Source organism: Sturnira hondurensis, unplaced genomic scaffold (assembly GCF_014824575.4).
Source record: "Sturnira hondurensis isolate 20B ecotype Veracruz unplaced genomic scaffold, ASM1482457v3 Scaffold0022215, whole genome shotgun sequence".
Classification (NCBI taxonomy): Eukaryota; Metazoa; Chordata; class Mammalia; order Chiroptera; family Phyllostomidae; genus Sturnira; species Sturnira hondurensis.
The window spans coordinates 7,718,146-7,733,442 of record NW_028094846.1 but is presented as its reverse complement, the minus strand read 5'-3'; the positions used below and the strand labels follow the sequence as shown (position 1 = coordinate 7,733,442).

The following is a 15,297-nucleotide window of genomic DNA, read 5'->3' as shown; positions in this document are numbered from 1 at the left end:
AGAGGGCTTCTCTCTTGTCTTAAACTTCGCATAATCACTTCTTGTGTCATACGCGAACTTTGCAGCATCTTATTTTCCTGTGTCATTTCTTGGCCCCAACTAGCAGTAATTGAACATGTGTGGGATCCCCCATCCCAGATGTCTGCAGGGCTGTGAACCAGAGGGCCCGATCCAAGGACATTAGAAATAGCATCTGAAGTCCAAAAAGCATCTGTGTCCACCTGGAGGAACGATCGGGCCGAGTTGAGGAGTCCCCCCAAATCAGGGCGGCTCCACAATTCTGCCTCCTTCGCCCTGGTCTCATCGGCGATCCAGATAACGTGTTTATCAGTTTACGTTCTTGCACACGAAGCTTGCTACATGGGTGCATTCCGCAGCCTCCTGTCACTCAGGTCACGGAAACACCGTGTCTGTGTCCCGAGCTTGGTGGTTGGCATCTTTCTGCTCTGATATCTGCTTCTAGCACCTGAGGCCACGGCAGGCCATCGGCCACTGCGCTCTCCCCTCCTCGGCGGAGCGCGCCTGCCGCGGAAGAATTCCACCCCGGCCGAGATCTATCGCGGGCTCCGTGCTCTTCTGCTGCTTGCCTGCACAAAATCTATCATTGCTCCGTATGCATATGGCGTGTGTCAACTGTTTCAAAATTAGCCAATTTTCCTAAGCATAAAAGTGGATTTTTGTCATATCACACGAACCATATATCACAGAAACAAACCGGTTTTTGTTGTGGAATATTTTTTTTTCTTTCCAAAATGCATTAAGTCTTTTTAAGTCACTGCCAAATCCATTTCGCTCACTGCGTTTGTGAGATACATTTAAAGGAACCCAGCCGAGGGGGGAAAAATACTTCAGATGCTGCCGTCGCCTAGAAAGAAATCTAGTTCATTGCCAAACCAGCCACACCTAGAAGGCTGGATCGATTCCCCTGCTTGTAAATAATAAAGACAGCATTTGGATGCTGCCCTACACTCAGAGTTTGCGATAGAGCAAAAAAAATAAATAAATAAATAAACATAACAGTAAAATAATTGAGAAAAACAAGTGCCACTTATGGAGTGACTCTGCATACACCAGGCAGTATGGGGAAGGCTAACTCTGCAAGATTTCCTTTCGTACTCGAAACGATCCCGTGACACGAGATTTACTATGTCCATTTGACAGACGCGGAAACTGAGGCTTGCGTAGCTAAGCACCTGGCAGAGCTTCCTGACTGCTTGAACCCAGGTTAATCCTCCCTGAGCCTGTTCTCCTGGTGACAAGGCCATCTCGTGTGTCAGCCCAAGGCCATTAGACCACAGCGGGAGCCACTACGCATTCTTGCATGCCAGGCTTCTCCTCTGGATGAGGGCCCTTGCGTGCTGTCAGGGACTCGAAGGCTGTGGGTCTCTCTCAGTCAGATAAGCCCCGTGGAGCTTTGGAGGGGGTATGGGGCCTCCTGTGTTCTTCTCCCACCAGCCCAAGGCACTGTCTTGAAGGCCATGGGTTAGAGCAGCCTTCTGCAAGACTCTGCCTGCTCCCACCCAGCGCCTCCCCAGGTCAGCCCAGATCAGCACGGGGCAGCGCCAGCCCTGAATGGGCAGCCGTCTTCGTGGTGAGTTTTGAGGGGCTTGTGGTTCCTCTCAAGAGGGAAGGACACAAGTCTCCTATCGGGCCTAAAAAGCTGTGGGGTTCTCTTTCTAGCTGCTGGAGTGTTAATTGAGAGGGCAGCATATCAAATCGTGATTAGTCATTAATACTTCAGCACCAATTAGTTGATCAGGTTACTGAGAGATGTGCAGGGCCCCGAGGGAAAGATATAATTTTGATGGCGGGGGTGGGGAGGGCTGACTTTGGGTGGCTGCAGGGGTGAGTAGGACTGGCAGCGGGAGGGGGCTGACTAACATTCAGGGGGAGAATGGGTGAGCAGGGAGGGCCACAGTATTGCTTCTGTGTCACACACACGTGTGTGCACACACATGTCTGTCCTAGTCCCTGTGGAGCCTGCCGGGACTTCCCTTATAAGCAGGGGTTTTAGAAAAGGTACCAGGCCATTCCTCCGCAACCTCCTGTGAGAACCTTGACGGCGCCTCCTGGGCCAGGGGGGCGTGTAACACAGCCTTTGGCCTCTAGGGGTCTCCAGCGCCCCGAGGTTTCAGAAGGATGCTGACCTTGCTCTGTTATCCCCAAGGGCTCTAATCCCAAAGAGCTAAAAATTTTGGAAAGGGACAGAGGCAGGTGCAGGGAGCCCCCGGGACCCCATCACCCGCGAACACTGCTCATCCGCCTTCCCTGCCCCTGTCCAACTGCTTATTTATAGTACGCTGAACTGCTGAAAACTGGGTGGGGGCTGGGAGGGGGTTAGAAACTGCCGGTCCCCGCAGCAAGCCCCACCCCCAGGCTCCCAGACTGCCGCTGAGCAGGAGTCTCTACCTTCCAGTCCCCGTCCCAGACTTGCAGCCTAGCAAACCGGGTGCTGCACAGAGCCCTGGAGGGCGCCGTGGGGCAGGGTCCCCTAACCCCCAAGGTCCGCTGGCCACTGGGGCTGGATGCTGATGGCCAGGATCTCCTTAAGGTTGAGGACAAAGAAGGGACAGTGAGGGAGGATCACAGCCTGGGTCCGGGGAAACCTCAGTGCCCTGTGAAGGCAGAGCCTTGGAAGGACAGAGGGTCCACGGGGAATTTTTCTGTCACATCTTACAACAGAGCAGTATTGGAAAAAGTGAAAGTACGAAACTTGGAGAGAGACCCTGGCCCTCTCACCCATCCCTCGGCGTGGGTTTGAATCCCAGCTCCCCTGCTCACAAGCTGTGAGATCTTGGATGACTGACTTACCCTCTCTCCACTTAGCTTTTCTCATCTTCAAAATGGGGATCATAATATCTACGTCACAGGGAGTTGTTAGGAATGACTACGATTTTACCGCTGGTGCTACACGGCCCAGGCCACAGAGCCGGGGTTTCCTCTCACGCACTGAATTGCACGCATCCTCACCCACTGAGAGCAAAGGGGGGCAACAGCGATTTGTCCCGGGCTCGCTGAACTTCACGGGTGTGTGGCGGTTGGTGAGAATCTCAGTTTGAAATCAGTGTGGCATGTTACCTGTTATTTGAAATCAACCGCAAGTCTTGCTTTTTAAAGGAATTCTGGAGGATGGTGGTTTCCAATGTGTCTGGGACAACCTCTAGGTTCCCAGAAGGTGACTCAGGGACGACTTGTGGGTGAGGAATGAGAAGTGACATGCATCTTGCTTTCATCTGCTTGGGGTTCTAAGTAAGGGTTTATTTATCTACTGCTTTTGTAAAAGGTTAAAAACCACTGCTAATAGACATGCTTGTGTAATTCAGGGAAAACTTTTCCTCCAAGCTCAAGGGCACTCCAATCTGATTTTGTTTTGAAAGCCTGCTCTTTTGAGAAGGGAGCACACCTGTGTTCAGAAGCCGAGGCACTTGAAACACGCAGCCCACACATACTGGGTGCCCAGCGTGTGCAGCATGGTGCTTGAAGCTGCCAGCATTTCGGAACAGGCACCAACCTGCTTGGCCTGTCCCGGAAATCCCTCCGGGGTCTACCCAGTGCCTGCAGCCCACTCCTGACTGAGGCAGCCCTGGCCTGGGAGCAGTCACCCTGACCTTGACCACAAAGGTGCCCTACCCTCAGCATGACCTAAACACAAGTGATCACAGTGCAAAGCCCAATATTGAAGAGTGTGTGGTCTGGGATCTGACAAACCTGGGTTCACCCCTGAGCTCCGCCTTCCCCCTATCACATGACCTCAGGTCAGTTACTTAATCTCCCTGAACTTGAATTTCCTCGTCTACCCACAGACGCTCACAGCCCTCCTCAGAGGGTTGTTTGATGATTAAACGAGACTGTGCCTGCAAAGCACTTCGAGTGGTGCCTGGAATATGATGACGAGGGCGGGGAACGGCCTGATTCACTGGCCTCACCAGCATGGACTGAAGCCACTACCTGACTCCGAGCACAGCTAAACGCTGTCCTTGCTCTCCGTGGAGGTCGGTGTCCTACGAGCTTTCATACTTGGGGACACAAGTCATCAGCGGCCATTTCCTGAGTGCCCATTGTGTAGCAGGTAACTTTGCTGAAATTTCTGAATCGTTTTTTTCTAATCTTCCTGATGGTTGGGCAAGATAAGGGATTACTAACTTTGCTGAAATTTCTGAATCGTTTTTTTCTAATCTTCCTGATGGTTGGGCAAGATAAGGGATTACTTTCCATCTCATTAGAGGGGACACTGAAGTTCTGAGAGGTTGTATCGCATATCTAAAGTCACACAGTAAGGGACCAGACTAGACTGAAGCCCAAGTTCGTCTGACCCAGAGGTCCGTGGCCTTTTGTCCGCGCCTTGCTGACTCTCAGAGCTTTCCTGCAGACTCTGAATGTCGGCTCCTGTGTGCTTGTCTTCCTTGAGGTCAGTCTGCACACGGGAATGACACTTACTTCACAAAATTAGATAAAGATAATCTAAGTGAAAACGAACAATTTTTATCATAGAGCAGGCTTTGGGTGGATATTAAATATGTAGGAAGCTACCCTACCTGTTTTACCTGCTATCCAAATGGTTTCTTTTTTCATCTTATTATGGGAAATATTCATAGAGAAGATGATATGTATTGTGTATATACACGTGGTGTGGCATGTGTGTACATGTGCATATGTGTGTGTACATGCCATTTATGTAGCTATATATGGAAAGTTATAGCATAAACTACCACCTGGTCAAAACCAGAACAGCCAGCACCTCAGGAGCGCCCCCTTCTGTGCATCCCTCCTGAACAAATTCCCATTTTCCCTCCAGTCCCATTCACTTCTCATCTTGTTATTTTCTATTTCTCTTTTGCTCATGTCTCTGAGTTGTCTCCAGCCTTTTTGCTGTGCCTGTGCCTGTCCCTTCCCTAAGGTCCTGAGTGATGTGTCTTCCCCAGGACAGGAGTAAAATGCAGTGGTTCACCAGAGCGGGGATGTGGGTGCGTGTGCGTGTGTGTGTGTCTACACCGTCTACCTCTGTGGAGAGCAAACCAGGTGACTCGTAAGATATGTCCTAGCCCCACAGAACTGAAGGGACAAGTGGACTGGTGGGAGAGAGGTCTGGGAACATCCAGACAGTTTGCTGCTGCCCAGGGTCACCTGGGATCAAATCTGGTCCCTCCCATGGTCAGGGGCAGAGGTCATACAGCGAGAGCCATGGTTGCACCAAGGGCATGGTTCCTCTTCTCCAAACCCCAGACCCTCTCCCCACACCCTGGGATGACTTCTCCCCTCCCCAGTGGACAGGTCAGGCCTCAATGTATAAGTTTCCTCCTAGAAGAAGCCTTTCCTGATCTCCACCTCAGTCATCCTCTCCTGCCGCACCCTAGTTTAATCATCTTAAATTCTCTCATTCATTTCTTTGTTCCCGTGTTCATTTCTCCGGATACCGTAGTAATAGGCAGTATGGACTCAATGGCTAAGCCGGGTTAGAATGCCAGCTACACGCTTCCTAGCTGTGCGGCCTTTCCCAAATTCTTCTACCTGTCTGGGCCTCTAACTCATCGTCTATAGGATGCGAGCAGAGGGTTCATTACAATGGGAATTACAGCACCATTCAGTGAAGTCATTGGTTAATGCACCTAAAACCTGTCAGTACAGTGCCTGGCACAGAAGTACCATTCAAGTGTGTGCTATAATCAGCAATATTAAGAATAATCATTCTTGTGATGATCAGCCTATTTTCCCTCTAGAATTGAGCCGCTCAGTGGCAGGGTTTTTGTCTGCCGTTCACTGTTGGACCCCTAGAGCCCAAGAAGGGTCCCTGGCACACACTTGTAATCATGTGCTGAATCCTTATGTCCTGAGAACTGTGTCTTGCGGCCTAGATCCCAGCCTGCCTCCGAGGGCCCGAGACAGCCACAGGAAGCAGTCGTTACGGTGTGGGGAGCACAGGGCAGAACAGGGTTACGTCAGATGTGTGGGAGTACAGAGGGGGAGGGGATAAATTCTCTCCCAGAGTCCCAGGGAAGTCTTCACAGAGGAGATGATCTTTATAGTCTTGAAGCTCAGTAACCCTCAGGAAACAGAGAGCAGGGCGGGGGGAGGTTCTGCAAGCAAAAAACACAAAAAGCCTGCAGCCCTGGAGCGTCCTGTTTGCCACGCTGAGGAGTTGGGATGTCGTTGGGACAGCAACAGGAGTCACTGGAGAGTTAGGCTGAGGGGGAAGCACAGTCACATTTGGTCAGATTTACCAAGATCAGCCTCTCTGCACGGAGGAGGCTGGACTGGCCAGCCTTCTAGGGAGGAAACTGGGAGACAAGGTGCTGGGCAAGTCCAGGTGAGAAGGAAGAGACCCCGATGAAAGAGTGGGTGGGGTGTGGCTTTGAGGAACCCCTGGAAGGTGAACCTTGTCAGGTCCCAGGGATGGATTGCCTGTGAGGGGCCATGTGAGAGAAAGTGGGGCCCAGGACCACCCACATTTCTGAATTGTGCCTTTGGGGCTTTGGTTGGGAACTTGGAGGAGGGAGTCAGTTTATGCTGGTGCATAATGAGTTCACCTTTGGACATTTTAATCTTGGCGATATCAAAGTCAAGACCTTGGGTAAGAAAGGAGGTTGACATTTTCGGAGTACCTACCATGTACCTGGAACTATGTTGGCCCCTGTGTGTATTTTATCTCATTTAACACTGAAAACAACACTTGGAAAGGCAAGGTATTATTATTTTTTATTTTATAGATGATGAAATGCAGGCTCAGAGAGGCAATGACTCCTCCTTCACATAGGTGACATTGAGGAACAACAAGTAGACCAGTTTGATTAAGCAAGACTGAGCAAAGTGCACACAGAGAGAAGGATTAGGAGACAAGGTTATGAGACACTGGGGACAGAGCACGGAAAACTTTGAGCGGCGACATCAACCGTTCCACAGGGCTGTTGTGAGACCCGGCTGAGAGAAAGCATGTAAAGTGCTTTGTAAACTGTGGAATGCTGGCAAAGATGAGAAGCGCAGGTTACGGACAGAGCTTATTGCAATGAGTAATGATAATGAGTGAATGGCAATGTTCAAGTCTGTAATTGTTAAATACGATTCAATCAGGATGTCTTCTCCCCATTCTGCTGGCTGATGGGCCCCCAAAAGAACCTTGAACACAGGTCGCATGTCTGTCTTTGGCACCCCTGCCCACCTAGCCCAGCCCCCCGCCCCTCTGCCGCATACACACATGCTGTCTGCATGTCTGCTTTGAAGGAGAGCTTTCAGAAGGAAAGATGATAATGTGGCAGGGATGAGAAGGGAAGAGGGGATTAGAAAATCAGATGCACCCAGCTCATCCTAACTATTGTGTCCTCACACTTTGGAGTGAAGCCCTACAGATTATTTATTTGGTTATTTCGACTGTCAGGCGGAAATGCAAAAATACTAGGATGAAGGGACCAGGTCAGCCTACCTACTACTGGTTGTTCGCATGTGACATGACAGATGAGATGCTCCTTGAATGCTTTGGGTGGGCCCAGGGAGTTGATATGGTCCCTCAGGTACGAGCCAGTGTAAGCGACCTGTGGCCTCCTTGGCCTTGGACTTCAGGTGTCATCCCTCCCACTGCTCTCTCTCTTCCCACGCCTCTGGGCTCCTCCTGACTTATGCCTCTGCAGGGCCTAGACCAGCACTGTCAAAAAGATAAATAATTTGAGCCGCATACATGATTTAACTTCCCCAGGTCCCCCATTAAAGAGTAAGAAGAGATGGATGAAACTAATCTTGATCTATTTTATTTAATCCAACCATTTTAAGATGGAAACAATATTTTTAAAAATTACTGGTGAGATATTTTCTTTTATTTTTTCTTTTTATTTATTTTTCAAAAGATTTTACTTATTTATTTTTAAAGAGAGGGGAAGGGAAGGAGAAAGAGGGAGAGAAACATCAATGTATGGTTGCCTCTCACATGGGCCCTACTGAGGACCTGGCCTGCAACCCAGGCATGTGCCCTGACTGGGAATGGAACCTGTGACACTTTGGTTCACAGTCCAGCACTCAACCCACTGAACCATACCAGTCAGGGCTATATTCTTTTTTTTTTTTAAATGATATCTTCAAAATTCATTGAATTTTATTATTCATTATTTTACAGTTACAGCACACTTTCAAGTGCCCAAGCTCCACGTGGGGGCTGGTGGCCAGTGTCTTGGCAGCACAGTGCCACTAGAGCTCAGTGTTGTGGGGTATCAGGCTGCCCACCCCCTTTGCTCAAGCCGCTCCCCAAATATCTGCAGTTCGTGGGAGCTTCAGTAAAAGGAAGAGGAATGATGGACGTGGCTGTTAAAGATTCCACGCCCGCTGTCTTCACGTTACTCCGCTTTACTCCCATCTGCATGGTGGAGTGATGATTTCAGGCAAGATCAAACTGTATACTAATTGATCAGCTGAGACCTGCCTCTGCAGCCCCTAGTCCGAAGCATAACTCTGAGTGACAACCTCTTCACTCCTAAGGAGAAGCGGCTTTAGTCACAGTCACTAACCCCGCCGGCGGGGGGGGGGGGGGGCGCTGGACCTCTGTCTTAGGCCTCCAAACATGGCCCTGGATACTCCCAAATAATAAAGAAAAAAGGTGGAGGCCCCACTCTCCAGCTGCCTGGTCACTTAAGACCAGAACAAGGCCGAGGGGAGGGTTTTCAAGAACAAGTAAGTGTCCCTCAGGACCTGTCCCCGGGGCAAACTCCTGGGACTAAGCAATCAAACAGACTGGATTCTTGGGGATTTTCCCCTTGATCTGAGAGCAAATGGGATGTGACTTTAGGCAAGCCATTCCACTTTCAGTGCCTGGTAGAGACTTCCTCCCTGTGGGAACGGGGCCACTCAGCAATCAGGGACATGCTGGGGGAACAGGTGTCTTAAACCCCAGGAAGGCCAATGAATGGGGCGGTTACCCCACCAGCTCTCTCCCAGGACCTGCGCTTTCCCTTGACCTTCCCCCCAGGAGACTGGGCTCATTGATGGAGCAAATGACTATGGCTGACCGGTCACAGCCATCCCCCGGTGGTCTGCAGCCCTTGGTCCTTCCTTGGGCTGCCCAGGCTGGCAGACTGGCTCTCCCCTCTGCTGCTCCGTGGAGCAGTCACGGTACCTGTGGAACAGCTGCAGGCAATCCAGCACCCCACCCCCTCTGCTTTTTGTGGTCTCCTCCTTTGTGACTGCTACGGCATATGTTTTATTAAAAGGAAAAGAGGAGGGAGGCAAGAGGTTATGCACATGGGCATGCTGGAGAATCTTAAGACTGAGAATCTCCTGCTCAGTGAGAAATGCCTAAGGGCTTTGGCATTTTGCCGGCTCTAAGTAAACCCCAACAGGGACTTTTGGGTGGGGAGACAGGAAATGGAAGAAAAGCAAAGTTCTCTCTTAGGAGAGTCTGCCTCTAAAACAGGAGATGGTTTTTCTTCTGTCCTCTTGGAATTTGCTTGCATGCCCTCCATATCTTCATCCAGTTTTGTTTTGTTTTTTTTTTTGATAAGGCATTGCTAAGCTCTCTGACCTTGAGCTCTGTTTTTCCCCTAGTGTATGACTTAGGCTCATTGAGAGTGGGTGGAAGGCTAGGTCATTTTCAACGCCTAGTGAGATATCCAACATTTCCGTCCTCTGCTCCGAGGAGCAGCTTCCTCTAGGCCAATATGGGCTTCAAATAACCAACCCACGTGTAGGGTCTTCCCAGGATGCAAGTGGAGAAGTGGTAAAGGGTAACGGGCCCCGCCCCCGTCACGTGATCCAGCCCTTGCAATTTGCGCTGCCCTCAGCATCTCTGCCAGCTGGTGTCCTTTCCCTTTTTCTCCCTTTTCCAACAAATCCCACCTCACCACCACCCCGCCTCTCTCGGCGCAATACAAATGATCCCTCCTTGCACAACTGATAGATAGCTCTCATTATCTGGACAAATCAATTGCAGATTAATTAGGTCAGCCTCACGAATCTCTGCTATTGAACGGCTGCTTAGAATGTAGATTGCAATTTGGCTTTTCCCAGATGAAAGCCTGTTTTCCTCACCAGACTGTAAGATCACTGAGGGCAAAGGCAAGGTGTGCCCCTGGGGGCCCTGAGGCCAGTGCCACAGGAGAAGCTGTCTGTCCCTGCAACCTCCTGTTCCAGCAGAGGACAGAGAAACCGAACCACACCACAGTTGCCAGATTAAGCCAGTCCTTAAAAGAAGTCCTGGAGCCTGGGGCTGCTTTAGCAGTGAGGAACCCCGCCCCCGCCAGGTTGCCTTCATTGCCCTGTGGCCCTGAGTAAAAGCAGTTGGGTTGCCACCCCCAGGGTCCTCTGCCCTTGCTTTTCCAAAAAGGAGGCTAGAATCATCCTAGCTTTATTTCTTAGGGTAATCAAAGATTAATGAGACAATAAGCCATGTGAGGATTAATTAGGTGAGTTCCCTACAATGCTCCCAGCCCTTTGGAAAAGGACGTCGTTATAAAATGTAGACAAGGTCTTATTTAAGAGAAAGAGTTGAATTGCCAAAAATACACTGCACAGTGGGGAAAACAAACCACTAAGCAGGAGACCTCACCACTAAGCATCCCAGTCAGCAGAAAGTGCCCACGCAAATGTCTCCATCCCTCCAGATTACCTCTTGTTTGTGAGCAGGGGAGGGATTTGGGAGCCTGTCGGGGAGGAGGGGATCTCTTTAATGTGCCGCTCCCCAGCGGCTAGCCTGTGCCTGGGGAGAGGGGATCAGAAGGAGCTGATGACGCAGGGACGTTCTTTGCCCTCTGGCCTTGCTCGGTAAACAACCTGTTAGCAGGCCAGAAAGGAGCACCCAGAGGATGATCTTTAAGGGCCAGAGAGGAGCAGATGCTCCCCAGTCTTGAGACTGGCCCAGTGGAGGTTTGCCCCTCCCTCCTCAGCCCTTCCCTCCTCTCCTCCTCTGGTGCCCACACTGCAGCACACATCACCCCATTCTGGGAGCCAAAGCTGGCCCTGTTTTGGCCGAGGAGGGAGAAGCCAGAGCCAGGGATGCTTCTGTCCTCTCCATGGCTGCAGCCCACCGGTCAAACCCCGTGGGGGCAGCTGCCCTCTAGCAGGGAAGCGCATGGCCTGACATGTGCTCCCTTTCCCCCAAACATCTCATGGTATCCATGCCCTGCACCGGCCCCAATCCCATCCCTCCTCCAGAAGCCAAGCGGGCATTGTTCCCCAAAGTAGGTAGCAGCAGTGACACCGGTAAGGTTCCAGGATCAGGTGGGAGCTTTGCTCGGTCATGCCCCCAAGGCTGCAAAGCAACTTATTCTGGCTGAGAGGGAACTCCGGGGGTCCTGCCTTAAACAAATAACATACCCACAACTGTGTGAAGTCGAAAGGGAAAAGACACCAACTCCAGCATCCCTCTGCTATCGCCTGATGTCATCAGACTGCCCCCCAGGGGATTCTGTAAAATACTTGAGCTGCTGGGTTAACACTGGCATTGCATGCATTCGAGAGAGAGCATGGTCAGAGTGTCCCTTTCACATGTCCGTGTCTGCAGAAGGACGGGGACGCTGGACTGACACTATGCCTTTTCAACTCCTGATGGTCTATGCTGACAAATCACTGTCCCTGCTGGATAAGGCCCAGATGACCCAGCTATAAGCAGGCTGTCTTAATTGCTCTCCTTTTCACAGTACATTTCTTTCTGCTCAGGGCACCAGCTCCCAGGGCCAGGAAGAGCACACACACATAGTTCTTCCTGGAGGGGTCTGATCAATCACGTTACAGTGCATTGGCTTGGTTATTAGTTAACATTTGGCTTAGGTCTATATACCCTGGATAAATATGTACCAGGCAGAGCGACTGCTTGGTGAGGAGAAAACTCCTCTGGGCTGGAACAGCAGCTCCCAAGTTCAGGTTCCTACGAGGAAGGAGTACTTCAGCGTCTGGGCAGAGAGCCGCACATGCATGGTTCTGCCGGCAGCCCGCTTCCTGCATACAGCTGTGAGCACAGGCATACACACGCAACCACAGGCAGCGCCAGACGGAGCATCCAGACCATCACGGAGATGGCTGGATAATGTCAGCGCACCCCTCCTTCCAGTGTGCAGCCAGCCCCAACTCAATCAATGGGCTCCTGCCACCACCCTGGGGAGACGATTTGCCACCTATGGGGCTCAGTCTTCAGAATTTTTTTTTCTTAGCTGCATGTGCCTGGGAGAAAAAGACAGGCCTCTGCAGACATGTCATGAAGCTGTATGGACATGTGAGCATCTATGTTCATCCCCGTATCACACAGCATGACCTCCGCTCTTTGGGGTCCTTCTCAAACATCATGAACTGCAGGCAGTCTGCCTGGGGCAGGCAGGAGTCCCCGTCATTTTCTGCGATTATGCAGCCCGATTGGGTTTTCCGGAGCTAATGGGAGTTGCACCAACTTTGAGGACTTAAACCAGGCAAAAGCAATATAGGTCAGGCAGAGTGCCCAAGCCCTGTGACAGCCATGCGACACCATGAAGCAGGAACAGGGCCATCTCTAGAGCGGCACCCCCAAAAGCACCCATCGCTCAGCCCCACCAAACAAACTATGAGACGCGACCCTTCCTTCTGCCTGCAACTGCCAGGTGGCAGGGCAACAGGGTTAGAGGGCAAATGATCCTCTGGCCAAGGGACACACCAAAAGGACAAGGAACAGGGGACAGAGGGAAAACCACCCCAACCCTGCACTGTTACCTTGGATCCTTGCAAGAGCCCTCCTGGCTGTATCAGCTGCTTCCCAAACCTCCGCCGACTGGCAGGAGACTCCTAAAAGATTCCAGGGTTTTGTGCAACATCTCCAGTGGCAGCTTTCCAAAGTTTCTACTTCATGATTTCTGGTGCCTCTTTCTCATTTGGGGAAACGCGAATGCCTCCCCTTCAGCTTGCGAGAGGGAAGGGAAGTCTTTCTCCAAATTCTCCTGCTCCCCGCTTTGCCGCCGCTGCCGCTGCTAGACCACTAGCCGGCTGCCTTCTCCGCTGAGCAGCCGGGATCCCAGGCACCCAAAGCAGGTTCGAAGTGGGGCTTCGGCGCTCGGTCCGGGTGCACGCGGGGCGGAGAGGGAAGGAAAGTGCAACACCCGACCAGGGAGTCCCCCTGTCCCTCCACCGAAGAGGAACCCAAGATCTCGCCTTCCTTGCAACTCTGAAGGGGCTCACCCGCCCTCTCTCTCTCCCGAAATCACTGCCTCGCACATGGGCAAAGCCCGTTCCTCCGGCTTCAGCGCTCGCTCGGCTGCCTGCCGACCTGTCCCTGCACTCGCTCCGCAAGGCAGGTGCCCATCCCCGGGCCAGGGAGAACGGGGTGCTCCGGCGCAGCGGAGGCGCTTCCCCAGCCGCCGCCAGCAGCTTCCGAGGCAGGCGGATTCCAGCCCCGGCTGCAGCCGCGCGTCCCCCTCGGACTCCGCGCTCCGCACCTAAGCAGTGTCACCTGCAGACTCCGACACCGGAGGAGTGTCTTAAGATAACAATGCTGCCAGGCTTGCCTCTCTCTCCCTTTCTTATGCACGTAGCTTGGCAGCCAATGGGACGCGGCGCCACAGTCCCCACAGGCGCCCATTGGCTGGCGGCCTGGCAGAGGGCGGGCTCGGAGCCTTCCCGCTGTCTCCTTCGGTCAGGGGGGACCGGCTCTGTTAACCCTCCCGCCCTGCAGCAGGGACTTCGGTGTGGGTTCGGAGGGCTTGGATACGGTCTGGGCTGGGAGTGGGAGAGTGTAGGTGGCTGAGGGAAAGGAAGAAGCTGGGGAGCTGGTTACATTTTTTTCTTAGCTTGCCGAGTTACAATCATCATTTGTCCCAGACCATTTTGTTTGCTTAACTAGAACTCCCAGATATAGGAACTCATTTGAGTCATTCTCCTTCTAATCTGAGGTTTTATTCCTTTTTTGTGTGTGTACTTTAGCCGCTTGGTCTTGAATTACTGAATTGGAAAAGAGCCCCCAAGTGAGAAATGCTTATGTCACGTGTGTGTGTGTGTGTGTGTGAGAGAGAGAGAGAGAGAGAGAGAGAGAGAGAGAGAGAGACAGAGAGGGAAGATAGGAGAAACCCAGAAGAGTAGAGAGAGAAACAGATTTAGAGACTTAGAACAGCTAAATCAAGAAACCTTCTGTCCCCAAACCAGGATAGTAGGGACAGAGGCAAGAAGAACTTCTGGGGAGAAACGAAGGAGGGAACTGTCCTGCCTCCAAAAGACAGAATTGTTCTGCCTGTGCTGTCTTCCTTCTGTGCGTCTCCTTTCACTTCAGTGAGTGTCAGGAAGAGGGACTGTGCCTCTCCATTTGGTTTTTAAAGGGAGACCAGAGATTCAGAACAGGACTAGCCTTGTTTCCCTGAAGCAGGTGCGTAGCTGAGCCTGTGAATGGCGGGGTGGGGGCGGGGAGAGGGGGAGAGAGAGAGAGAGAGAGAGAGGAAAATGTTAACTATGAATCGAAGGGGGTAAGATATATCCTTTATGTCCACATGAGGATGCAAAACTGAATGATGTCCAGCTAAGTAGCATACTACCCTAAATTTCTGACAAGAGCTCAGGGTTTTGGAGCTGGCAAAGGAATTTGGGGGTTTCACAGAAGGTCATGTGGTGGGAGAAATATAGAAAGAATTCACAGTCAGAAAGGGAGAGAAGTGTTTGATGTAGTTCCTTAAGTGAAGAGCAACATCAAAAGATCATTTTGTTGGGAAAATAAAAGAATGCAGAGGTTTAATAAACATCAAAGTAATATTAATCAGGATTAGCTTTAAAGCATCAAGGAATCCAGTGTTCCGAATGAATGGAGGGAAATCAGAAATAGTCCTCATGTACACACCCTTAGTCCCACCCACCCATCCCTTTCACCTGTATTCCCTCCTCTGTATCTTACACAGGTTTGACCCTCCTTCTCCATCCTGTAGGTATTTGTTTGCCTAAGCTACAAAGTGTTTCCGAGTGGTGGTCCTGAGGGTCTCCAGCTCTCCTATTGGATGAAATATCCAACTCAACCAGTGACAGCCTAAATCTTTTGCTGTCCAACTGCCATTTATTCCTGTGTTTCTTAGTGACAGAGGCCCCCTGAGCTTGATAAGACATTAAGTGTTGAGACTCTCATAAAATTGGAGAAGGAACTGAGTAAAGGGAAGAAGTAATTGAACAAATTGCTACCAATTTCAATGGAAAGAAAGTTAAATTTTCCAAGGTCTCTAAGGGAAAAGAAAAGGGGGTGAAGTTGAGAGACAAGAAAACAACTGGGGGAAAAAAACTTGTCTGTACTTTCTACTCCTACGAATTCCTAAGCCCCATAAAAAAATCTGATTTAATGTACATTAAAAAATTCTACAAGTGTACATTTTGATGACTTTTTGCCTATATATGTGT

At 51.0% G+C, this 15,297-nt stretch overlaps 1 protein-coding gene across 1 annotated transcript in view; it reads right to left on the bottom strand.

Moving 5' to 3' along the window:
- Positions 1-13,420, bottom strand: part of BRINP2 (BMP/retinoic acid inducible neural specific 2) — a 90,549-nt gene extending 77,129 nt beyond the window's left edge. Inside the window, exon 1 of the mRNA XM_037035126.1 lies at positions 12,649-13,420. The gene's annotated coding sequence lies outside the window, so the exon portion shown is untranslated. The remainder of the gene's footprint in view (positions 1-12,648) is intronic.
- Positions 13,421-15,297: the final 1,877 nt, after the last annotated feature.